Consider the following 27341-nt stretch of genomic DNA (forward strand, 5'->3'; position numbering starts at 1 on the left):
TTTTTAAAAATTGGCCGCAGACACATTAAATTAGTTTTAAGGTGGAATTTTACAAGCACACTAATCCTTCACATTAGCAGAACTGGGATTTCCTAGGACTGTAAACTATTTATAATCCCAACCATCTCCTGTATAAAAGATATGTGGAATATATATCACAGATGTGCACACAGTAGCTAAACTGGTGAGGAAAGAAACTATTTCAATTTTCAAACTATGTTGCTCCAGGCAGTTGTAATTTTAAAAAAAGATAGTGACAGACAGGAATGCCAGGAATTGCTCTGAAATAACTTCAGGATGCAATTTTTACATTGTTAGCTTCCATTCAAGTTTTCTTTTCTTATAATAACATTCCTTTGCCCATTTTTATGACAAAAAAATCTTTTCTGGTAGATTACACAGCTCTTGATTCAACTTGGTACAGACATAGTTGTTTAGCTGTACATGTGTTGCCCTCTAAGAAAATCAACACATCTATATAGAGATGGGAAATGGGGTGAGGGACTAAATCCACCAATGGAGGTTCACCCAAGACATTTTGTAGCTGGAGAAAGAGTAGCAAATAGCTTTCTACCCATCCGAGTTAGGTTGCCTAGCACCCAAAGTCACACACTGGCTTTTACTGTATAATAACCTCTGTTTTACATAATACATATATTAAAAGAATTATAAAGCTAAATGTTTATTCCCTTGTAATACAAATCTCTAACAGTCTAAAGCTTAAGACATTCTTAAGTGGAGTGCTTTTGTTGGTCTGTCTATTAGATAATACTGTTGTTTACAACCTTGGGAGTCCAGGTACTCAAAATAGTACTCTAAAGGACTCATGCTAGATTCAGATTGGCAACCATACAGCAAATATGCTTCAGTCTCTTTACAAAGAGACAGTGGGGAACCATGCCTGCTTCATCATCTCTTTCTCGGATCAGTTACTCAGAGAAGGTCTGCCTGCAGGTGTCATGGGACAAATATAGTTAGCATACAGATATGTGATCTGCAGAAAAAGGCACAATGTAAATTTAAACCATTGGAAGACAAGTGCTACTATAAGACAAAGGATGCTACCCAACCAGGAAACTTCATTATCCTGGGAAGTCAGTGGATGTCAACCTAAAGACAGAGGTTACAGCTGGCTCACAATAAAACAGCAACAAGAATGAACAAGGAATTAGGAGGACAATGAGAAAGAAAATGGAGTTGGCTGAGGTGCCCTCGTCGTGGAATGAGCCAAGCAATACAGCTGCATGGAGAATGTCATATAGCTGATCCTGGTACACCTAAAGGTACAACTGCTCCTTTGCAGTGGTATTTTGTAAAAGCTGTGGACTCAAACAAACCACTGCCAGGAAATGTGGCTTTGTTTCCCCGTACAGATGGAACTGTAACCTCTTCAGACACTACTTCATGCAACCGTTTCTCCAGGATTGTTTGACGGTGCATCAGTTGGACAGACTCAGGTTTGTTGCATCATTGCCCTCCTAACTCTGTTTCCAGATTATTCATTGTTAATTATATTGAGAAGATGCTCATGAGACTCTTACAATCACATCCCATGCAGATAATAACAAAAAAATGGGGAGGGCTATCCTGAGGAGAGATTGCCTTTCCAAGGTGCACAATATTACGCAGTTTGTGCTGCAGAAGGACAGTATGATCTCATTGCGGTAAAAGTACAATATGATGTCCATGCTGCAAAAACAGAACAGCCTCAAATGAAGACGTGCAGACTGTTGTGAAATGGAGGTGAAATGGAGGAGAAACAGTGGGACAAGCCAGAGATAAGTAGGCCACTCTCCTGTTAGTCATCTAGATGATTTTTTTTCTTAGCTGCTATTGCTCATGTCAGTGTCTTTTGGAAAATTCTCCTTTCCAACTTAGTTACCCTCCCCAGATATAGAGATATTGTCCCCTCATTTGTCTATTCTTCCCCGCCTATGTTTCTGCCTTTTTTAAAATGCTTTTAATGTTTTTAATGTTTTAAATACTATTATTGTTTAATTCTGTTTTAGTACTGGGTATGGGGGGGGGGGGGCGGTAGGTCTAGGGTTTGATTTTTAACTCTATTGTAATTGATGTATTTTATTGTTGTAACCCGCCCAGATTCTTCGTGATTGGGTGGGCTATAAATAAATCATTATTATTATTATTATTATTATTATTTATGATCTGCAATTTCCCTTTATTTCTTGCCAAAAATTACTAACAAGTGCAGCTACATTTACAAGGGGGTGCAAAATAAGGACACTGTCCCTAAGCAAGAATTCTGCAGCTTAAATGAATTTTTTCTTCAGTCTTCAAACTTCTAGAATTGAGGAGAGTGAGACATTGAAAACCATTCACACTCAGAAGCCTTATATTGACTGTGTTCACATTCCTTAATAACTTTAATAGCAAACCCCTACTCATGGATGGAAACCAACTGGGGGACTTTGGGCAAGTCACACACTCTCAGTCTCAGAAGAAGGCAAGGGCAAACACTATCTGAACAAATCTTGCCAAGAAAAACTGTTGATACTTTCACCTTCAGGTCACCATAAACTGGAAATGACTTGAAAGGACACACCAGCACCAGCAGCAACAACAACAGTTTTAAGATGGTGGCGCAGTGGTTAAATGCCTGTACTCCAGCCACTCACTCAAAACCACAAGGTTGCGAGTTCAAGACCAGCAAAAGGGCTCAGGCTTAACTCAGGCTTGCATCCTTCCGAGGTCGCTAAAATGAGTACCCAGATTGTTGGGGGCAAATTAGCTTACAGTTGTAAACTGCTTAGACACTGCAAATGAAGCTTGTTTGTTTGTTTATAAGCTATTGCAATGCTAGAAATATGGGGAATGACGGAAATTTTCATTTGGTTTGCAGAATTATTATTATTATTGTTATTTTGCAACCAGGACCGTCATCCCTCACCCCCTTTCATACATCCTTCTCAAAACCTCTTTGCCTGTTACAGTCTCCTACTTACCATTTCCTCTCTGAATGAGTCTTCTGGTATAATTTTCTCTCTGACTTCAACTGTCATGTCACACTTGTTTTTCAACTGTCTGTGTTTCTCCACTTTCCACATCAGTTTCCCATTCTTACTGCTTGCTTTTCAAAGCTATGACTGTACTCTTATCTCTCCTGATGTTTCTCTAAACTCCATCTCATCTTCAGTCTTATTTCAATGCACCACCTGATTCTTTCCTTTATCTTTTGGAGCCTCATCACTTAGGGGTTGCTAACACAGGCAAAGGTACTCACTTTCTTTTCAGTTCTGTAGCAACGTAAACATATGCCCCTGCTTCACAGTGACACTGTTTCTTTTAGGCATTAATACAAATTTTAAAAATGCTCTTTTTACTCCACAGTTTTTGGGGAAAGTATTTTTTACACATATGTCAGGATCAGGGTTGAGCAGGGTGAGAAGGCTAACTGGAGGTTGGGACTAATCTGACAAGCTTGGAGTGTGTTGTCATATTTAATTATTATTATTTTTAACATTCAGGCTATATTTGCAAGAGCTGGGTGCCTCCTCACTCATTCATTGGTTTATTCATTTGCTCATCATTAGATCCATTATATCTGATAAATTATGGGGAATAAAGCTGCACATCTCCTTTGATGTGATTGTGGGCAATAGAGTGCATTACCTTTGTTGCTGTTTTCTGTGGAGAAAATGCATATCTGCATATCTGCATGTCAGTCAAGATAGCACATAATCCTTGAAAACTGCATTTTTAAAAGACATATTTGTAGGAGGAAGAAAATTGTTAAAAGTATTCCTTGCTTCCTTCAAGAACTAATTTGGTGAAGAGTCATATCCCTAATGTATGGTTGTGAAATCTGGACAGTCAATAAAGATGGCAGATAAAGAATAAACTCATTTGAAATGTGGTGTGGAGGAAAGTCCTACGAATATCATGAACTGCCCAAAAAGACAAATATATCGGTCTGAGAACAAATTAACTCTCTCTAGAAACCAAAATGGCTAAACTGAGCCAATCATCCTTTTCACATATCATAAAATGACATGACTTATTAGAAAAGATGATACTGGTCATAAAGCACAGGTAGATAGACTCAATCAAAAAAGCCATGACCCCAAGTTTGCAAATCCTAAGCAGGACTGTTAATAACAAGGTGTCTTGGAGGCCTCTCACTCATGGGATTGCCATAAAATGAATCCAACTTGACAACAATTAACAACAACCATTTATAATACACCAGCTGTCTGAATGGCTGCCTCACCCTGACTAATGATAAAGCCAGCCCTGCTACTATTTTTCTTTGTTTGTTTTCATGCCTTCTTTTAAGATGCTTCTTGTATTTGAAGCAGCTTCCCCATCTGGATCTGTCAAAACATCTCCTCCTACTCTTTCCTTAACCCAGTTTATCCTTAACTGGGATAAACAAAGTTTTGATGTTGCCTGAGTTGTGGGGTATTTTCTGACCCCAGTGAGAATTCTAGTCTATTATGGGATATAAAAAATTGTTCCCTGATCACAGGAATATCTATTGTGCATGTAGAATCAAATGTGTTCCACCCAAATAGTGAGAACCAGGGAAGACAAGGTGGAATGAAACTCAAAGAAAATCAGATAAAATAAAACATATATCTTGTATTGGGGCATTATTTTTGTCCCATTTTTGTTTGTTTGATATGGTTTATAAGGAATAAAAGCATGAATGGCAAGTGGCAAGCCATGTGGGTGACAAAGTCTTACAATGACCTATATTATGACTACTTCTGAGCACTTTTTCCAAGCCAAAGTACATCTAGGGTATTAAAACATCACATTGTAGTGCATGAACAGTTAAATCACCAGCCCTATCTTTCCTCACAGTGTTTTCTAGAACCACACCCTTCAGATTTATATGATTGTTGCTGTTCTTGCTATGCCACCTATAAGCCAGTTATTAGGATACTGTCAATCCTAAACTTGACCAAGAAACAGAATCCACAAAGAAGCTATGCAGCTAGCATCAAAATAGTTCTGAAAGCCTGGGCTACCAGGAGCCAAACCCCAGTTAGCTCTGCTTGTCATGTCCTCTTTTGCTCATATATATGGGTTAGGCAAGACTGCATACTATCACCCTAGTTATTCAAATTCTGGGATTTGTAGTTTTGTGAGCTATTTAGCTTTCTTTGTCAAGAGAGCTCTGGTGTTACAACAAACTACAAATACCAGGATTCCATAGGATATGGAGCCATGACAGTTAAAGCAGTGTCAAATTGCATTATTTCTGCAGTGCAGATTAGACCAATATCATACAAACAGCAGACTTAGATTCAGAGGCAAGAGGAGTGAAGATCAGGAGAAGGAACATTAACAACCTAAGATATGCAGGCAACACAATACTACTGGCAGAAACCAACAAGGACCTCAAGCAATTACTGAGAAAAATTGAGGAAAGCACCAAAGTAGGATTAATGCTGAACATTAAGGAAACAAAAACAATGACCACAGAATATCTACAAGAATTCCTTCTAGATAATGAGAAAACTGAAATAGAGAGATCCCGTATCAGATCAAACAATGAAGATTTTTATACCAGCACTTACAGTGAAGTAAGCACTGGTAAAACACCAGTAAAACATTTGTGAAGCGTGTGTGTCTGAAAGCCTGACACGCTTCCTCAATGTCAAGGAATCATCCCCTCACCTTCATTGTCCCTGAATCATTTGGGGAGCAGCTATTTCCCATTAATGGAAACTTTGCGTTCATGGGAAATGGCTGCATCCCAAATGAGTCAGGGACACTGGAAGTGAGGGGACGCTTCCCTGATGTTTAGGAAGTGCATCAGACTTTCACACATATGTACTTCTCAAATGTTTTACCAGTGTTTTACTGGCATTTTACCAGTGCTTACCCCATGGTAAGTGCTGGTATGAAAATCTCCCCTGACGAAAACAGAGACTGCAGTCAAAAAATCAGAAGAAGGACTAGGAGTAGGAATGGGAAGGGCAGCTATGAAAGAACTGAACAAGATTCTAAAGTGCAAAGATCTGGACACTAAAATGAGGATAGACCAAGCTGTTGTATTCCCCCATCACCATGTATGGCTGTGAGAGTAGGACAGTGAAGAAAGTTGATAGAAAGAAAAGACACTCATTTGAGATGTGGTACTGGAGAAGAGTGCTGAGGATACCATGGATGGCCAAGACAAACAAATGGGTTCTAGAACAGATCAAACCTAAACTCTCCCTGACTAAATTGAAACTGTCATACTTTGGCCACATTTTCAGAAGGCATGATTCACTGGAAAAGACAATGATACAGGGAAAGATAAAGTACAGTAGAAAGAAAGGAAGATCACATGCCAGATGATTAGACTGGATCGAGGAGGCCACAGGCCTGAGCCTGCATGACCTGATCACAGCAGTCAAGTAAGGGAATCTTGGAGATATCTCATCAACAGGGTCACCATGAATCAAGACCAACTCAAGGGCAGTTAACAACAACCTATAAATAGCTGTCCTTCATTCTTATAGGGAAACAGTTAATGGGTTGCATTTGGCAGTACTTTTGCTCATGGGAACAAAACATCCATACAGGAGAGAAAGGATTAAAATATAATATATTTAAATAATACATTAGGCAGGCAGGCTGCTGACAAAAAAAAAGGTTGAGAGCTCTGTTCTTTTATTGTAAATCCATTCTCTCACTCATAATGTGGACACACACACACACACACACACAACCTGACTACTCACTTACCCACTCACTGAGAGAATTCAAAGATATAGCCATGTTACTCTGGAAAATTAGTATGCAAAGGGATCTTGTAACACCTTTGAGACTAACCAAAATAGAGAAGTTGGTTGCATGATCTTTCATATACTTAAGTCTACTTCCTCAGATACATGGGAATCACACACACACACACACACACACACACAGAGAGAGAGAGAACTTGGAAAATGTTATATAGACAACCCCCCAAATCCTGGGAGATTTTGGGATCCTGGTATTTGTTGTCCAAAGCAGTAGTTTAAAATTCAGCACATTGAAGAGGTCCTCTTGAGCTGAATTGTGGTATCATCTTTTGTATCCTGAAAACTTGTGAATTCCTACATAATGAATTGTTCTCTTACTAACAGTCTGCCAAAATCATGGTAGTTTGTGCTAGTTCTGTAAAAGTTCTAGAACATGAATCATTTCCTCAAAGTGCATTATGTCATGCAGTTAACCAGTTTAATGGCACTCTTCTGATGGTTCCATAAAGTTCACTGCATTATTACTAGTATGCTTTAGTGGATTTTCATCTGAATAGCTATTGCTATTGCCATAAAATCCTGTTTTTAATACTTATTAAAGATTGCCAAATATTGGCTGTTTTTATTAGCATGTTTGAATTTTATGCTATTTTTGAGCTGATAAAGTTTCATAGAGCTTTGAAAGCAGTTTAAGACTGGTGTCACACTGTACAGACCAGAGTTTTGAAAACTTACTTTTTTGGCTGCAACTCCCAAACTTTCCCCATATTTTAACAGGACAGAGTTGTTAGAGCCTGAGAGAGTTTTTAAGAAAACAGAAAATGGCATGATGGAGGTTTCACATCATATGCTATGTTTCTGCCACAATTAGAAATGGTCGTGCTGGCTGCTGGATTACAGGCCAAAAAAATGTAGTATCCAGGCTCTGAAAAATTGTTGCTTATCTATCTTGAACATACAAATATATGTATGTTATGTGTATGTATGTGTGTTCGGGGGAGGGGGGTATTTCTGCTTACATAGCCCCCTCTTGCTCTCTCTTCTTGTAAGCATCTTCATATTTTGAATGATAATGGATGGGGAAAGTAATTTGACTTTCCCTTGAAAATATCTGCAAGTAGGCAAAATGAATAACACCTTGCCTGCCAATGTTGCCCCCTCCCCAAACTTAAAAAATAATAATGGAGTCCCCAGCCTTACACTGTTTCTTCAGGAAACCTCAATTTTCCTCTAGGCTATCACTGAAAAGTTTGTTGTGCTTTGCAGCAGGATGAAGAAGGTGCACATGACCAGCTGTTTTCTTTGTATCTTGGGCAAAGCTTTGACAAATTACTTACAAAATAAACTACAATGACCTTAGTAGTTCTCTAAAACTCTTCAACAACAACAACAACAACAACAAAGAAAACAAAGGGTATGTAAAGAAACTGAAACACTTAGCCAGGTGTAGCAGCCATTGGGCCTGAAGCCATCCAGCCTGCCTACTTTTTAAAAGTGAGGTTGCAGAATCAATGAAAAGAACATTTAAACATTCTACTTTAAACCATGTATTGTTTGCTAGGATACAGAGATTAATAGAAAGCCATTAAATGGAGAGCCAGTGTGGTGCAGTAGTTTGAGTGTTAGACTAGGACTCTGGTAGACCAGGGTTCAAATCCCCACTCAGCCATGGAAACACACTGGGTGACCCTGGACAAGTCACACTCTCTCAGCATCAGATAAAAACAATGTCAAACCATCTGAACAAATCTTGCCAAGAAAACTCTATAATAGTTTTGCCTTAGAGTCACCATACATTGGAAACAACTTGATGGCACAAAACAGCAACAGGTTAACTGCAGCTCTTCCTCTCTGTACACCCAAAGGATGGTCATAGTAGCCAAGAAATGTTCCATTGCTTTGGTCAAAGCACACTGCCCCCCTGAGCTTCCTTACAGCAGAAGTATGGAGAAGTAACATGGCAGTCCTTATATCAGCAAGGCTACAGGTAAATTTTGGTAATGCAAAAGACTTAGGACCTTATCGCACTCACAATTTTAAACGTTCTGGGAAGGTCCATCAGGCAAAAATCATGCCCGTCAGGACTGGACGCGAACAGGTGCGCACCGGGGGATGGAGCGGGGCCTCTTGGAGGATGTATTCGTGTGCGATAAACTCCGTTTTCTGCAGCATGCGCGCGCACATGAGCGTCCTCCTTCGGTCCCCAGAATGTGTGTGCGATGTGTGTCCTTAAAAGAAATGTATAAGACAGCCTCATTGAGCCTGTTTAGTGACTGGTATTACTGAAAGAGGCAGATAACTCAAAGAAGCAGGGTGGCTTTAATGAAATCCATAGGTCCATGTCCTCAAACTCTGCCCTTCAACCTAGAGCTTTATCACACTAGTGGGCAAACTGGATTTAAAAGAGAGTTAAACTAGAGAAAACCAGGAAATGTTGTGTGATAAACTTCAGACATTTCCTGGTTTTCTTTAATTTAACTCTCATTTGAATCCCATTTGCCTGCTAGTGTGATAAAGCTGCTACTCATTGCTATTCTGCAGCTTTCTTTAAGTTTTTTAAAAATAGAGGCAACAAGGAAAGGTTTCCGCACCTTGGGAAATCGAATATGTGAGTACCGGGAGGAAGGAGGAGCGAGTCCGATACTACTACTATGTCTATCTGTCCCAGAGGTGATATTCAAGAGAAGATATACTGGCAGGGGGATTAGGCATCTAAGTACATTGGCAGGTGTATGGGAGAGGGAAAAGAGTGGATAGTGGGAGAAGGAGGAAGGCAGAATGAAACTCTGTGCTGCTCTGCCTCTTTAAGCATGTGTTTAGCTCACTGGCACCTCTCCTCATCTCCTTCTACTTCTCAGGCAGGAGAAATGCCTCCTTAGGTAGATAGAGACCCCTACTCCAGTTTCTCTCTTGAGCAGACAGAGTGAGAAGCCCTTCAGGGAGTGACGATTTTGCTTCTCCTTCCCCTTCAACTCTCTGGCTGCTCCCTGCTTTGGCTCCTTGGCCACCACCGTACTGCCAGAAGCAACAGCCGCTTGGAGACATTGTACAAGCATGAGTTCATCTCATGTGCCAAACTTGGCAAGTAGAAGAGAAGGCAGTAGAGGAGAAAAGAGGCAGCTCTTATACAGAGCAAGCAATAGAGTGGCTGAAGTTGAATAGTAGGGGGTGGAGAGGGAGGAGCAACTCAGACTAAGCTGCAGGACAGAGAAATACATGGCATTGGGAGGAACCTCGCCAACCAGCCAGCCTTCCTGCCTGCTGGCCAGGACAGAGCCAGCATCTTCTTACACATGAAAATAATTTTGGTACCACTCCAAATGTAATGTAATCTGGTGCACACCACTCTCCCTGCACTGCCCTAGTGAAGCCACTGCTGCAGCCTCATTCACTGACCGGAGAGGGTGGCAATGTTATCCACCTGAACCAAAACCACCAGCAGAACATATTTCCTTCTCTTGGGGTGGGTGATAGCTGGTAAAGGAGGTTGAGGGTGGGATAAAAACTGGGGACATTACCTAGTTACATATGCATATCTAAGCAGATGATATAGAATATGGGCAGGGTGACTAGATGTCATAACTGCAAAGGAGGATGAGACACTGCGAGACATAGGACATTTAAGAAACATGTAGGACATGACCAAATAAAAGCTTAAAACTCTCTTATAAATTCATGCTTATTAGTCATGCTCAAAATGGAGGACATTTTGGACAGAAGGCTGAAATATAGGACATGTCCTGGAAAAGGAGAACATCGGTTACCTTGAAAATGGGTCAACATGATTTAAATGTTCAAAATTCACTGTGACATTGAGGTCATACCTTTTTAAATCTCTCCTCTCCTAACACCTAAATGTTTGTCTATTTACTTAAGAATCTCTATCCCATGTCGGGAAGCCATAATGTGGCTTCCGTAAATTAATAGGGCAACAGCATACACTCATGGGAATAAACAGCATACAATCATGGGGATAAAAGAATAAATTAAAGAATTAATAATAATAAAAGACAACTGAAAAGGGGAACCCAAAATAATGGAGTCAGATGAATAATTTGTATCTAGCTACAGGTTGCCTTAAACTAATAATAATTACTTGATAAAGATGCCAGGAAGGAAGACTTGGACTGATAAAAGGCAACAAATTCTTACTTGTCATATAGAAAGGACTTTGTGATTCTCACAGAGTAACTATGATTTCTTTCTCACACCAATAATAAGAATTCTCTGTGCTGGCAACAGTATCCTCATGCTTAAACAGCTCTATGGTGACTAGCTTCTTGGTTTTCATTAAATTCCTTGGGGATTACTCGGCATACAAAAGAAGGCCAAACCATGAAGTAAGAATTTCTTACTCAGCTCCACCAATAAACATGAAATCATACCCAAGAGGATTTTGCATCCTGCAAGACCTGATAGTCACCATAGCAATGTTTTCCCTCTGTCTTTCTTTCTCTTTCTTTTTCCCTCCCATGAGTTCTGCCATCAATAGCTACAAAAGCTGCCACACCTCAAGATCTTTTCCAATCAAAACTGTATCTTTCTCTCAGAAGCTCCTTTTGAAATTGTCGGTAAACACCCCCAATTTGTTATCAGAGAAGAGTCATTATCAGTACTATGTGTCATTTATTCTGAACTGAGGTTTTGCTGGGTGTCTTTAATTTAAAAGAAAAAAACTGATGATTTTTCTTGTGTCTGACTGAAACAGAAGGCTAATATCTTTATAATGGCTAGCTAAAATGTCACAAATTCATGAACAAGCTTTCAAAGGCTCCAGAACTTGTCTTCAGGCTGGATGTTAAGCACAAGACGTGGGGGTGGAGGAAAGAAAAGGCATGATGTTAAAGCTGAAAAGTTGGCAGTATTCTAACAGCTTTAAAACAAAATACTGGAGGTGGTAAGAAGTTTAAACTCTGCTAGATTCAAAACAGATTTCAGATGGTACTGAGGGCTGTGGGGACACAAAAACAATCATGATGTTAATCCTGATTTCTTGGAAAATATAAAATCCTAAGGAGTTTAGAACATTATTTGCAACATACAGTTCCCTCATGACACAAATAGCAGAAGTAAGGGGGGAAAATCTGATAGGCATCATTAAGGATGTTGGAGAACTATACTTGGTTCACATTTTAAAAGCAAATTGACCTAAATTGTGTTTCTTGAACCAGATTATAGAAAAGCTACTTTTATTGCTATAATGCCCAGATTCCCTCAACCAATTCCTAGTGACTCTATTTGACTTTGTTGCTAGTGAACCATCTAAAAGTAATGGCCAATTTTGTTAATATAGATGCTAGATTTGGCTGCTGTTTCTTCTGGATCAGGGATTCTGGGAATTGTAGTCCAAAACCCTAATTTATCTGTGCTAGATTAATACAAGGCTCATCACATAGTTATCCTTTATATTAGAAGTGAAAGGAAACGAAGTTTATTATCTTTAAAAGCTCAACACATTTTGGCCTGTCACAAATTGCCGTTCTTCAGGGACTATTGTAAAAAGACTAAAAGTACTCTAGCAATGAGCAGTACTGAAGAAGGCCAATTTGTGACAAGGCTGAAACATGTTGGGGTATTTAAGATAATAAAGTTTGTGGACCATCAACAGCATGTGGGACTTCATTTCCTTTATTTCTTCCACTGTAAATACATGTTTTTATGCTGTATGTTATTTTAATGCTGTAAACCGCCCAGATTGGTTCGCCACAGGGCGGTATATAAATAAAAATTTATTATTATTATTATTATTATTATTATTATATTTCCAGGTTTTTTTGTTCTATCCTTTATATTATGCACTTCTGCACATTTTGCAGTGAAGTTCCCAGCTCAAAAATGCATACAAAAGTTACAATGGAAGGGAAATACCTACAAAATTGTATATTTTATGGAGAAACGTATACAATTTAAATGTGCATTTTTTTGCATTAAAATAAGGACAGAATTTTATCACCACTCTAGGTAACTATTGCCCTGTTTCTAACCTCCCTTTTAAAAGAACGGTATGACTGAACTCAAACAAAACTGACACATACAGGAAACAGACTAACCTAGCCTTCCCTGCATTTTATATTGACAAAATTGTCTGTTAATAGAAACCTAATTTATCTCTCCAGGAATGGGGTTCTAAAAACTGGGGAGAGATGGTTTTCTATCATTTGAAGAGGGTAAGTACAGTTTGAGAACTATCCTGACTGGGAAACCTGGCAAACCATTATCAGTCAATGTCAATCAGTTAGCCAGTCAATCAGTTCAGAGTGAAGTGGCTGCCTCAAGCAGCAGATTCTGAAGGACAAGGAGCAGTTTCCAGGTGTTGAGTATAAAATTATGTATGCTATCTGCCCTGATCTGAATAATGCTAGACTACTGCCCTCAGTGGTCAAGTCAGGGCTGGATAAAACCCTATTGATTGGTCAGGCATTGTACTTGCGTGGCATGGGGTTGGACTGGATGGCCCCTGTGGTCTCGTGCAACTCTATGATTCTATGATTCTATGAAGGGGGGGGGGGGTTATATTTAAAAAATCCAAATGACATACTTACTGTCATCAGGGACGTAGCCAAGGGGAGGTCCGTGGTGTCCAGACCCCCCCTTCTGTTAGATACAATGAATAGTGCGTGTCGGTACACTGCCGTACCCAAGCCCCGTTATAATGGTGGCACTTAGTCTGCACCCCTCCTTCCCAAAATCCTGGCTATGTCCCTGCTGTCATGGTTTATTCCTCATTAATCTCCAGCACCAGCCATGATTGTTCTAGCCCAATGCAGATACCACCACCACCATCACAGGAGTTATCAAGACAAGTAGAGGTTGATTTCCTATGTCTACATGGCATACAATCAGGAAACAGAATAGTCAGGACTCTTATAAGGACTACTGGTCATTTGGAGGAGCACTAGGATTCAACTGGCAACCCAGCCAGCTTGTCCTTTGTCTCAAGCAGCAAAATATATTGGGCCAGCCTGAAGATCCATCAGTGGTTCAACTCAATGTAAGTCAGCATCCTATCGTCCTACATTCTTAGATTCATACCTTTCCACCAGTAGGTAATATGACTCAGTTTGAAATCTATTGACTTTGTACTTCAGGGCATGGAATTATTGACAGTATTTTCCCCCAAATAGCATTCCAGAAATAACATTTGTTTGGGAAAATTCAAGCTTGTGAAGAATGCTTGGATGTGGTTGAATTGTAAATTAATTTCAAAAATAAATGTGGGAGGATTTCTTTTAAAAAAAACAAACCTCTCAGGTAAACCGTTTTAGCCATGAGTTTGAAGAAAGAAGTGACATGTTTTAATAAATAAGCCTGTAGAATTAACTGGCCCTTAGTGAGATCAATTAGCAGAAGAACAAATAAGACTACAAAAAAAAATGTCTGATAATGTGGCCTTCCAAGTAGTTAGTGAATATATAAGGGGAGCAGAAAAATGCTCACTTATTAACCATACATCTAATCCCTGCATGTTCATCTGAAAGTGTACAGAGGACCCTACCTACACATAACTGCTGCTGTGACCTTGCTCCTTTTCTCCACATGTTTACTGGTGATTGAGTGAGGAGAGTTAATGAAAGCACAGGCAAATCTATAGCCTATGAATTAATTTATAAAATTTTTCATGCAGTTGCTTGTTGTGTCAATGAATCAAAAGCACATTTCTGAGTGTTTTAATGGACTGTGGAAAAGCATTTGCATATCAAACTTTGCTGCATACGCTGGCTGGCATCTTGTTAGTGGCATATGCAGGCGTAAGTGCACCTTACACCTCTGTATATCTCTTTTTAATCACGTCAGATGCTGGTATCTCCTTCCCTCTGCAACAATGAAAGCGCTATCCCTCTCCAGACTAGGTTGCCATATTCCAGTCTCTCACATGCAGGCGTCTAATTTACACATTATGCAAATTGTTATAATTATGCATATTGATAATTTGCACTGATTTTGCAAGTTCAGCACATGAATCATTGTACTTTTTCTACCATTATGTTTCAACCTCAGTACCAGTACAAAATTAAGAGCACTTTTTTTCTTCTTTTCCCCTGTATCTGGTGTGAAGAGAGCGAGACTTCCAAGCATCTCAAGAAAGTAAAGGAAGATCAGACCTTTTTAATGTAAAATTCTTAGTGGAATATAAATGCCAGAATGTCACACTTGTAGTTGCCAAACTGCTCTCTGAGGCAGCTTGGATTAGAATCCATTGTGTATAAAGGGACAGTTAGAGCTGAACAACTTCTGTGATTTTTGTATTGGTGTGGGGAATTTCATTCTGGGGAACCTGATGACATGTATATTTTGACTGAATGCTTAAATGTTGGATCTATGGACCGTAATAAATTATGACTGACTGACTAATATGAAAGTCTTTATTCAAGATAAAAATCCTTGGAGAAAACACTTATATTTTTTTACATCAGTCAGAGTATCTTTCAAAATGTGTATGAAAATGTGCAAAAAATATGTAATCATATTTTTGTAGACTGGAAAAAATAATTCAGAATTCAATACAGAAATAGGATATAATGCATTTAATTCTTTAAAAAATGGGAGCCTGGGTGAAATTGAGCTAGATAATTTTGTCCATCCCTAAATATTGCTCAGTTGTGTGGGGTGATGCATCAAATGGCACATACAGATGCTTTTTGGACAATTGGTTGACCTTTTCTTAGACAGAATGAAGACAGAGATGAAATCAGGGGAGACTGTTATTTTACTAGGTGCAGATTTCAATGAGATATTACCAGATAGGCCACTACAAACAGATGTCCAAAAAGCATTCAACTTTGCCCAATATTTCAAAATATATAAGGTGAAATAACATAAGAGTAAACTAAAGAAGTTCAGGTTATCAGTTTCAAACAGTGTAATAAGAATTCCTGAAATGTGCCTATGATTTGATACAATAATTGCAGTATGTAGTACATAATTCCCTAAGGACCTCATTGAAGCACCCTTTATGTGTGACACTGACTTGAACAAATGTGTGTTGCAGTCATTTTAACAACAGAATCATGTTTGTTTGTTTTTTAAAGTGGATTGCACATGGAAATCTAATTATGACAGTTCGTGTAGTTGAGTAAATGAAGTATCTGTGAGTGTTTCTGAGTAATTTAGAGAGTTGTGGGTTACCTCCCCATAAGGCAAAATTTTAAAAGAGTGCTATTATGATACTATTTTCCCAAACAATGTCTTAAGAGGCATCATTTATGACAACAATTAAATCAGTTTCCAGATAGATTTGCCTTTGCTATGGGGATCAACAAAATTGAGAGCAAACAGTGAATGCTGTTGGATTATAATGACAACAACCTGTCTTCACTTGTGGACAGCTGTTCATTTTGTTTGCATACATTCATTTGTATGGAAGGCAATGTACCAAGTGGGGAGGGCATGATAACATGGTCAACCTGACTTCAGGGCTTCTGAAACTGTGTCCTTTGGAAACGTTAATCTTTCAAAGGCATATAGGACTGCAGTATCACTTAGAACAGAAATAAAATGTGTTTAGAGCAGCATCCAGAAATTTACTTTTAAAAAGTAATTTGTTCCCATTACTTGTTTGGAAAGCGACTGGCTATTGCTGTTCATTACAATGTTGTGGTAAGTAATTTCTTGTGTTATCTTATTTTATTTGTTTATTGGGGTGCTGCTTGTTGCTTTTTTGTGACATTGTTTTATTTATTTTTTATAACCTTTGGATTGATAAAATTGCACAAAACTTGAAAAAATTCCTGTTGAAATGCCTCCCAATACTGTACCCAAATGCCCTTTAAAAGTAACTTATGAAAATAACTGGAATTAAAAAAAAAACATTTCCCTCCTCATTGTATTATTTTGGAATATGTCATTGTAACACCCTTGATACAATATCTTCCAAAGTAATTAGATACAGATAATTACATTGCTTGCAACTCATTCCTTGCAAGGTTTGGCTTTCAGGAGAGTAGAGGGGTCCCTTTCATTTCCCAAAGTCCCTCCCATGGCATTACCAGATCAGTCTGAAAGATCATTGAAGGAATTAGTGAGTTCCTTTAAACAGCATGTTATTTGTCAAAAGTAGACAAGATCAAAGTTTGAGGGGATGTGTCTGTTCTACTCTAGACACTAAGAATACCAGAGTGGTGAAATGGGACAATTTTGCAAGGAATCATTGTAATCCACAGGTCTTCTCGCACACATACTCAATCCATCATGATGATGGGTGTCCTGACCCAACCTCTGTGCTTACTAAACACTATTAAGCCGTGAACAAGCTCTGGTGCTTGTCATGGGAACAAATCTATGAGGAGTCTGCACTGAGCTGGGTTGTTTCCAGAATTAGAGTTTCTCTGGAAACTTTTCCACATTGCTCTCTGCAGTGTATGCCGTGATGAGCTGGTCATAATATCAGTGCAAAGTGCTGTGGGGTAATTCTGAACTAATCACTCTTAATAACTCTTTGCAGATCCACAGAGGTAAAGCAGAGGTCAGGACTCAATTGATCTTCAAAGCCAAAGCATCAGTAGCTGACTCTAATTCTCAAACCAGTCATGGGAATGAGATTGAGTCAAGCCCCTATGCTGAGCATTTCTCAGGGAAGCACAATGGTTATTACTTTGTTTCTGAAAACATTTCCAAAGGACTTAATTCTCCCTGTAGTAGGTTTTGATAGAATTGCAAGATCTCAGGGACTGGCCCCAAGTCCCCTGTTTTCATGGGTCATCTCCTAGTAGGGGATAAGTGTACAAATTCTCCAGTTTGGATGGACTCAGCTCCCAGTCAAGAGGAAAGGGCTATGTAGAAATCTCCAGTTTACCTGATAGACCAGAAGCTTGCTACAATCTGCAACCTGTAATTGATTTATTGCTGCAACATATACAATTCTCTGGAAAGGTGTCTCTATATTTATTTACTTAGTTTTCTCCTTCCCTCCCAGTTGTTATGGTACCAGGATCTCTCTCTCTCTCTCACACACACACACACACACACACACACTCACACCAGCTCTACTCTGCAACCACCTTCTTTCTAGAAGCAAATAAACTAGATGGATTTCATTAATCTCATCTCCATAAATAAGTGAGAAGGAATAATCCCCTCATTTAATCTTGATCTGGGAACAGCCCCTTTAGCTAAGATTTCTATCTTAATTTCCAAAAGGGGAAATATATATTCTCTGTGTGTTTGTGTTTAAATGACAATCTGTGAGAAACAGGTTGGTATTTAATGCATAAAACTTAATGATCCCACCAGGACCCATTCCTAAGTCTCAGTTTTTGGCCTGGAAACCTCAGGGCCTGTGACAGTCATGAAGGAATAAAGCAAGTGCAGAGAGAAAATGGTGTCTGGATATAAAAGTATGCTGTGTTCAGTCTAAAATGAAAGCTTTCCTTCCAAAACAATACTGGAGGATGAATGGGGAGGGAAAGAGGCTTGTAAATGTAATCACATCCATTTTACCATCATGCAGAAATGTGACTATTGATTTTAGCCGGGGGGGGGGGGGGGGGCTAGGTACATGTCTGATTCTTCGTTGACACTGATGAAGCTTAAACATCCATACAAATCGATGGTGTAGCCAGACAGTACAGTTCTCATCATCCAGAATGCTTACAGTGTAGAGGTGGAAACCTTGCACAAAAGGGAAATTAAAATTTTGAAGTGGTTAGAGCACCTCTAAGCACCTCTTGGACATAGAAAAAAGAAGATATGTGTGTGGGAAGAAGTTTACCTCTTTTTTGCCTGGACTGTTGTTAATAATTTAGTTATGATATGAATGAAAATTGACTGATAGCATCTGTTATTTATTTATTTATTTATTTATTTATTTATTTATTTATTTATCCCGCCCTTTTCCCAAAACTGGGACTTAGGGCAATTCACAACATTAAAAAAACAGTACAATTAGAAACATACAAAAATGGTACATTAAAACACAATTAAATTGTTATAACATTAAAACAAATTACATGTTAAAAGAATAAAATATAGTTGAAAAGATTAAAATGTTTAAAATACTTAAAAAAAACTACAGCACCCCTGCCTATGCTTTAAAAACTTTCTGTTTTAAATGCCTGTCTAAACAGGTAGGTCTTAGCCTGCAAGTGGAAGGCCAACAAGGAGGGGGCCGTTCTGGTCTCCCTGGGAAGGGAATTCCACAGTCTAGGGGCAGCCATGGAAAAGGCCCTCTCTCATGTCCCCATCAACCGTACTTGTGATGGGGGTGGGACTGAAGGTCGCAGAGCCTGGGCTGGTTCACACAAGGAGATGTGGTCTACCAAATAGCCTGGACCTGGGCCATATAGGGCTTTATAGGTAATCACCAGCATTTTCAATTGTGCCTGGGAACAAACTGGTATCCAGTGAAGCTGTTTCAACAGGAGCATTTGTGTGGTCTCTGTAACATGCCCCCATTAAGAACCTGGCTGCAACTGTTTGGACCAGCTGAAGTTTCTGAAAATTCTTCACAGGAAGCCCCAAGTAGAGCATGTTACATTAGTCCAAATGGGATGTAACCAAGACATGTACTACTGAGGCCAGATCCAGCATTTCAAGGAATAGGCTCAGCTGATGCACAAGTTGTGCAAAATGTACAAAAGCAGTCCTGGTCCCTACAGAGACCTGGGCCTCTAGTTTCAAAGCTGAGTCCAGGAGTACCCCCAAACTGTGAACCTGCATCTTCATGTGGAGTGTAACCCCATCTAACACAGGTTAGATTTCCTACATTTCTTAATTTTTTTTCACTCCAGATTCTTTTTTGGTACACGGGGACGACAACATCAGCACAGCACCTGGAGGTGCAGATGTGGCACTGCACTTGTGTCATGCACACATTCCATGTGTGGACAGTGCCATGTAAAGATGGTGCCATCCATACATGTTAGTGTTCTGGAGTGTGTGGATGCTGCGCGGTCTGTTCTGGGCCTGAGTCACAGTGCTGTAGTAGGCTTTCAGATTTTCTCTACTATAGTAAGTAAAAGTGGCTGCTACATTAAAAGTGGCTCCTACCCTGTTATCTACTCCACGAGGTTAGTCTACCTTGTCTCAACTAAACAGCATAGGTGTTTCCAAGGGTCACTGAGAGCAGGACAGTTTACCTGACCCTCTGATTGGAAATCTCCAGTTAGGTCATCACAACAGCTATCATAGTGCCTGAGAGCATAGTCAGCAGGTGGTAAATTGTAGTCAGCAGGTGGTAGAGCACCAGCAGCATTCTTGTATGTATATGAAATAACCAGGCTTTTCTTGTATTAGCAATAGCAAAAGTTAATGTTTAAACATCAAGCCTGATTGCAACATATTAACACTTCGCTGTAGTTAATGTACACTATGCTTTGAAATTTAACTTCTTTTGGATAGAAGATTCATGCAAGATTCTGGCCCCTCCTATCCTCCCTGCTCCCAAGTTAACTGAATGCAAACTACTTTTACACTTTGAACTCAGTTTGCAGCAATTCAAGTGAGCAGAGGACAAAGGAGGAAAGTGGGAGACCGAGAGAGATAATGGGACATTTTAAAAGCAGCTGAAAAAGTGGGACGAGAGAAGATTAATTGAGACTGCTTCTGCCAAATCAGGACAGTTGGGAGGGTATGGTAGTCTGTGGTGTCCTGCCATGTCAGGTGAGGGAAGCCTCAGGGCTGGTACTGGCACTACTACCATCATCCATCCTCTGTCTTGCTCTAAGGCCGTGGACTTTATATCACACATGGGGGCATTTGCAGCTCAGATCCGCAGTCACTCCGGTTCTAGCAATGCAAAGCGTGATGTTTTTCCACACCAGATCCAGAGTCACTCCTCTCTAGCAATTCGGATTGAGGTTAAAATGTCTAGTTTTTCCACACCTGGTTGCCTTTCTGTTGTCCTTCCGAAGTGAGGGAGAAGAGAAGTCAGTTCGATTCCAAGCAAGTCACGTGATGTGGACTCAAGCAAAGGGGAGTGAGTGCACATTGTATTACCACACCAGAGCATACTTTGAGGGTTCAACGATTCGAATCGGCCCCCTTGAGCATGCTAAGTGGGGCTCTGGACGCTGTCCTCCTTCCCTGCCCCCTCCTTAGCTGTCATCCTTCATCAGGGTCTAGGAGAAGGCAGGGGATGATGGGATAGCTTGCTGGGGGTTGCTGGGGCCAGGATCAGGATGCAGGAGCAGTCAGGGGATAATGGGATAGGTGGCTGGGGGTTGCTGGGGCCAGGATCAGGATGCAGGAGCAGTCACGGGATGATGGGATAGGTTGCTGGGGGTTGCTGGGGCCAGGATCAGGATGCAGGAACAGTCAGGGGATGATGGGATAGGTCGCTGGGGGTTGTTGGGGCCAAGATCAGGATGCAGGAGCAGTCAGGGGATGATGGGATAGGTCACTGGGGGTTGCTGGGGCCAGGATCAGGATGCAGGAACAGTCAGGGGATGATGGGATAGGTCGCTGGGGGTTGCCGGGGCTAGGATCAGGATGCAGGAGCAGTCAGGGGAAGATGGGATAGGTGGCTGGGGGGCAAGATGGGGATGCAGGAGCAGTCAGGGGATGATGGGTTAGGTGGAGAGGGGGCAAGATCGGGATGCAGGGGTAGTCAGGGGATGATGGGTTAGGTGTCAGGGTGAAGGAGAGGAGCAGATGGGGGTCTAGGAGAAGGCAGGGATGATGGGATTGGTGGGAGGCTGAAGGAGTGGAGCAGATCGGGGTCTAGGAGGACGCAGGGGATGATGGGATCGGCTGGTTGGCAGAGAGGAGGAGATGGCATGAAGGATGAGGAGGGGGATGATGGAGCAGGACGCAGGGGCCAAGGGGGGTGGCATCAGAGTGCTTTTCCACACCAGACCAATTTGCAGTGCGATCGAAGGCAGCCTGGAAGCGAATTCTCTGAAGCCACTTTTTTTCCGTTTTAACCAAAATGAGGGGTGACTTCAGAAAAACTGCTGAAGCAGTTTGCAAGGGGCTCCCATAGAAATCAATGGTGTCTGATAAAACAGTTCCTTTATGAGGTGAAACCGCATCGTTGGAAGTGCAATCATTTCGGAAGTGAGCTGGAATTGAGCTACAAAACCACCCAAAAGCTCTGTGTGATATACTCCCAAGATAGAGGGATGAGAGTTTTAGGGGTTCACTGTGGGTTGGGGGAGAGTAGCTCTATCTACATATGTGCTTGGCAGACCACTATTTGAAAAGCTTTTTATATATGCAATCACTAGTACACTTCAGCCAGCTCTTGAAGCCAGCAGATTTTTTTTTGAATGAGCTGTTCAAGTATTAACAATATGATTCAAGTCCTGGAATCTTAACAGGGCTTTAAATCTCCAAACCACATAAACCATGGTAATGTAATAGATTCTGGTGAACATGGCTCCAGATGATTAAATGATTCCCAGACCAGGTTAGTCTTATTTCACATGCCCTCTTGGATAGCTTGTCACTTACCAAATGGAGATATTTGCCTTATTCATCAAATATGTGGGTCTTAATGACAAACAAATATGCTTCCTCCAGATGACATTAACTGCAATTATCAGTCCTAACCACAGGTTATGCCAATTGGGTCTGATGGGAATTGCAGTCCAACAATAGAAAGGCTACAATCACTCATCCTGTTTCAAATAGTTGAAAGAGGTTTTTTGTTTTTTTTAAATAGAGAACTTCAGTAACAGAATAAGAAAGCTTGTAGGTTATTAAAGCAGCTGAGTCCAGTTTCAAAGGGAAAAGGGGGAAGATATATGGGAAAAGAGGAGAAAGAAGCTGAAAACTAAGTAATAAGTATAATCATCCTGATCTGAGGACATTTCTCTGCTCATACCAATCCATAAATCAGGGGTGCATGAGCTTAGTAATGAATGTAGCAGACTTGAACTGCACTGAAGTACAAGGCAGTTATGTGTTGATATATTCTGATGTAGAGTTACACAATCAACTGATCACAATCAACTGCAATCAATTCAATTCAATTCAATTTAGACATGATTTGCAGTAGATCAGAAAGGGTTTCAGGCACCCAATTGTTTAATAACAGCAACAACAAAGGCTGCATCTGCACTGCAGGAATAAACCAGGTTGACACCACTTTTAACTGCCATAGCTCAATGCTATGGAATTCTGGGAATTGTAGTTTTATGAGGGGGGGTCTAAATGTGGCTTCTGAAATTATGAAAGTCTAGTGTAACTAAGAGCAGTGTTTTATGTACATGAATGCCATTCAGTTATGGCTTTTGCTGCTGTCAGCCATCTAGTCATTTATGGCTTATGTTGACTCTAAGGTGAACATCTATGATGATGTTTCCTTGGCAAGATTTATTCAGAGGAGATTTGTCAATGCCTTCCTCTTAAACTGAGAAAGCATGACTTGCCCAATGCTATCCAGTGGGTTTCCATGACTGAGTGGAGATTCAAGCCCTAGTATCCAACTCTCAAACCATTACATGACATACTGAAAACAAATTCTTAGGCTAAGTATAACTTCAGAGGTATTCCATTCATTAATTCATAAATGAAAAACCTCAGGGCCTAATGTTTGCCCACCATGAGTCTGATAATACATTTTTGGTTTTGTCTGGAAAAGTGCAGTTAATTCAGTTTTGATGCTAAATTGTAGCAACTTCAAGGTAATCTGCAGCATTTCTTCAAGATGTAACCTACAGCATTCCTTGTGACTAAGTATATGGGCAGAAAACGATCCTGCCTTCTGTTATCTGTCCCCTGGTGGTCTTTTCTACTTTCCTAGATCCTAATGGTGAAATGTTGTTTCCAGCAACATTTGCACTCTGACTCAGGAAGTTATCGCACCGCTTTTTTGCCCAGTCTCAGTGTGGGCTGAAATTTTTGAAATTCTTAAAAGAACTCCTGTTCTTAGCAAAGTATGGGAGAAGTACAGATCGGGTATGGGATGGCCAAGATCGGGTCCACGATGCCTCTGGACTGGGCATGGAGGTATGCAGTAAGACTCATTCTTTTGAAATTCTTTTAAGAATTTCAAAAATTTCAGCCCTCACTGAGACTTTGTGGATTAGGAGGCTGATGCAGAATGTAATTTCCAGCTCTTGAATGGGCTTGGAAATAAAGTTATTTCTTTTCTTCTTCCTTTTTTTCCCCACACAGAAAGAACACAGTTCATTTCCCTGTCAAGCCAACATGGGAAGGTTTACTGGAAGGAAATATTGCAACTTTCCTCTGAAATGCATTGGGTCATGGAGACAGCAAGTAGAACTCTGCTATTTCATCCATAAATTCTAGTTCATATTCACAAACATGCTTGCTTAGATAGACCTTGTTTTGAAAACAGAAAAAGCAATTACATTTTATGAGCTTTTTCTTAACATAAAAAAGAGGCAGCAGAGATTGTAGTTGTATATTACAGAAAGAGATATATGTGAAAAGTAATCGAAACAGACTAGCTTTCTAAACAGCTCTCTTACATTAATGATAATTCATAAGCATTTGGGGTACATATTAGTTGTTGTGGCAAATCTAGCAATGGCACTCATTTTTAAAATAAAAAAATACAGTGGTTCCTGCACTCTTCATATCATGCACATTATACAAATTTTATTGGGAACAAAATGGGACTAAAGAAGATAATATGGCTTTAAACTGATTTATCACCTAGAGGTTATAGGAGGTTGATTCTTTAAAAAGTAGTTTGGCCCAGGGTGATGTGTTGCTGTACAAGTCCCATCCATTTTAACAGAATATAAACAGGAAGACTTCCAAGAGATTATGACCTTAAAAATATCCATACATTTTTTTTTATATCCCAGCCTTCTTCCAGGAGCTGGGGGTTGTATACATGATGATTTTGCCATTATATCTTACAACAACCTTGTGAGATAGATTAGGCTGAGAATACCCATCTTCGAACACCACAGAGACTGATATGGCTGAGCAGGCAGTATAACCAAGGTCTCCATAGTGCAAGACTATCACACATCATTGCCTTTGGGCTTTTTTTATACGTCCGCGAAGCCTTCTGTCAGATTTCCAAAATTGTCCTCAGTTTTTTTCTCTGAAATTGCTTAAGCTGCTTCAGCGAAGGAACTTTGAAGGAAGATTCCAATGTGAAAATGCTGGATTAGAATTTTTCAAGAATTTGCATTTATGGGACATCAACAAAGATTATGTTTTTTGTCCTACACTTAGGAATGCTAGGATGTTATTGAATAGTCAGTTACTTAATCATAATTGTCACACCCTCCAACATTTCACAGATGAAAACCGGGATACATATGGTTGAGACAAACAGGAGTGGGGCCAAAAGGTTGTGCCTATACCACAAGAGACAAAAGTTATTGAGGAAGAACACACAAAAGTAATGTTTTAAGTAGAAAACACCCTGGAATTTATGTACTGAGTTTAGAAAGCTCAGGATTCCAACCCTCTTCTTCTCTCCCTCTGACTGAGGTAATTGTGTGATAACTACTTTTGCCATTTGAACTTTTCAGTGACTGAAGTAAGCCAAGGAGAAAGCAGAAAAGCTGGAGGAGGGGAACAAAATTAAGACATTTTAAAAGTAGCTAAGAAAGTGGGACAGGAGAGGATTAACTGCAGCTGTCCTTGCCAAATTGGGACAGTATGCATTGTGCTCCTTTCGCATACATATTCAATGGAACGTGTTTTCAAGTAAGTATGCATAGTGTTTCCGCCTTAAGCTTTAGTTAAGCTGTACTTTTTCATTGTATTGCTACAGAACACCAATATTTACATTTGTTTCCCTCTTTACATCAGAGCTTGGCAATACTGACTATACTGTCCCCAGTTGCTCTCACTGCTGGAACGTTGCAGTTCAAATGGAGAGCACAGCTACAAAAAAACCCATATCAACCAAAACCAACAATCATGGCACACACAAACACTCACAAAACTCCCCCATCCTTTGGCTTTCCTTCTTGGAAGAGAAGGAGACAGTGTGCTTTGGGGACTAACAGGGTTCTATAGTATAAGGTGGTGCTCTTCAATTTTCCTTCATCACAAAGAGGTGTTGCAGTTGGCACCAAATTTCAGTGGCAACTGTGGCAACTGTGGGAAACCTGGTGGTCCCAGTATGGTCACTAACCTCGGGAAATTGTGCACCCTACCTTCCACCTTGTGTATGTGTGTGACAGATAGTGTGCCTATGAGCTAGGAGTATCGGTCATGTATTTGAAAAATATAGACTATAAAATGTATGAAAGTTTATGCAAGTATATGTTGTAACAAATATTTTAGTTTTTAAGATGCCACAAAACTCTTTATTGTCTTTGTTGTAACAGACTAACACAGAAACCCCTGATGGAGTTGCTAACAAAAGAATAATAAAAATATTTTTAAAATTCACATAAAACTTGTTAGAGAAAAATAAATTACTTTGAACTGTACTGGGAAACAGATCAGAAACTAATGCAATCTGAAAAGCATAATTGTAGTATTCAAGTATATCATTTTCAGATTATTTAATCTCTTTAAAATGATGGAGAAGCAAAAACCCCTCTGTTTGCCTCCCTCTCCTTTGTTCTGTACAAGGTAATAGGGAAATGGATGATATTACAACCAGCTGTGCTACAAGATGCACATTCCTAGTACATCTTTGAGGCTAAGGTGTGATTAGTATTGCTCTTGTGCTGACTCCATTGTTCAGTGTTTTGTTTCAGCAGTCAGGTGAAATGGGCATCAAATTAACACCTGAACTACAGGGAACAGGCTGTAATATGATAAGATACCTCCAGCTCTTGTGTACCCAAGATAGGGTTCACATTACATGTAAACATATATAACCTAACTTAAACCTAACTTAACCTAACTTGAAACCACAAGCTGTTGTCATTGTTGTTACTTTGTAAGACAAACTGCATCAGTACTAAATGGCATGTTCCCTATATGCGATTTTACCATACCCACCTAATGCAAGAAAGGAGGAAAGGGGTTTGCCAGCTGATCTGAAGAAAAGAAATAGAGAAGAACCAAAGGGCTCCACACTCTTTCCCATGATCATTTCTCCACTCAGTAATAATAATAAATACACATACTTAACAATGCATGCGCGCACGCACACACACACACACACACACACAGGCTGATGGAGGCATTCTTGGCTTGGTTACATACATTTGCATGCAACATCTGAAGGTCTCCCTGAAGGGAGGAGCCAACAGAGTTTACTTTCATATTCATAGCAAGAGATGGAATTTGTATAAACTGGTGGCTTTGCATGGAACACTCATATCTTTCCTCCTCAGTGTTTCAAGGCTGGCACAATTGACATACAAGTGACACACAGACAGGCCTTCCTTGTAAATGTGCCAGAAAGGAAAATCTAACCACCAATTATTGCTTCCTTGAGTTATAGTCATCTGCTTGTTATTTTCACATGCTACCTTCCATACCAGGACAGGAGCTGCTTTTGCATTATCTCTCAAAATAAATAAAATCTCAGAAGGGTGATGTTGTTGCTTTTTTTGGCTACAACTCCAAAAATCACCCACCCGGCAGAACCACAGTTGCAATCCAAAAAGGTAAACACTAAAGCGTCAAAGAAAAACTAGTCTAGGCATGGTGTCAGGAGATGCTATTGCATATATGGATGTAGTCTTGTATATTTTTTCTCACATAAATTTGTACATGCGATGGTAAGCCAGTATCTCAGTTCTACCATCTATATCTCAAATGATAGACCATTCTTACATACAAAAAGCAACAAACAAACAAACAAACAGT

The 27341-nt window shown here is 40.0% G+C and overlaps 1 long non-coding RNA gene across 1 annotated transcript in view; it reads left to right on the top strand.

The window, feature by feature from the left end:
• The window catches only part of LOC149319824 (uncharacterized), a 168035-nt gene that overhangs the window by 31790 nt on the left and 108904 nt on the right, over positions 1-27341 (top strand). The window lies entirely within an intron of this gene.

This window comes from Sceloporus occidentalis, unplaced genomic scaffold (assembly GCF_023333645.1).
Source record: "Sceloporus occidentalis isolate IW3139 unplaced genomic scaffold, rSceOcc1.0.p SCAF_2, whole genome shotgun sequence".
In the NCBI taxonomy this organism is placed as follows: Eukaryota; Metazoa; Chordata; class Lepidosauria; order Squamata; family Phrynosomatidae; genus Sceloporus; species Sceloporus occidentalis.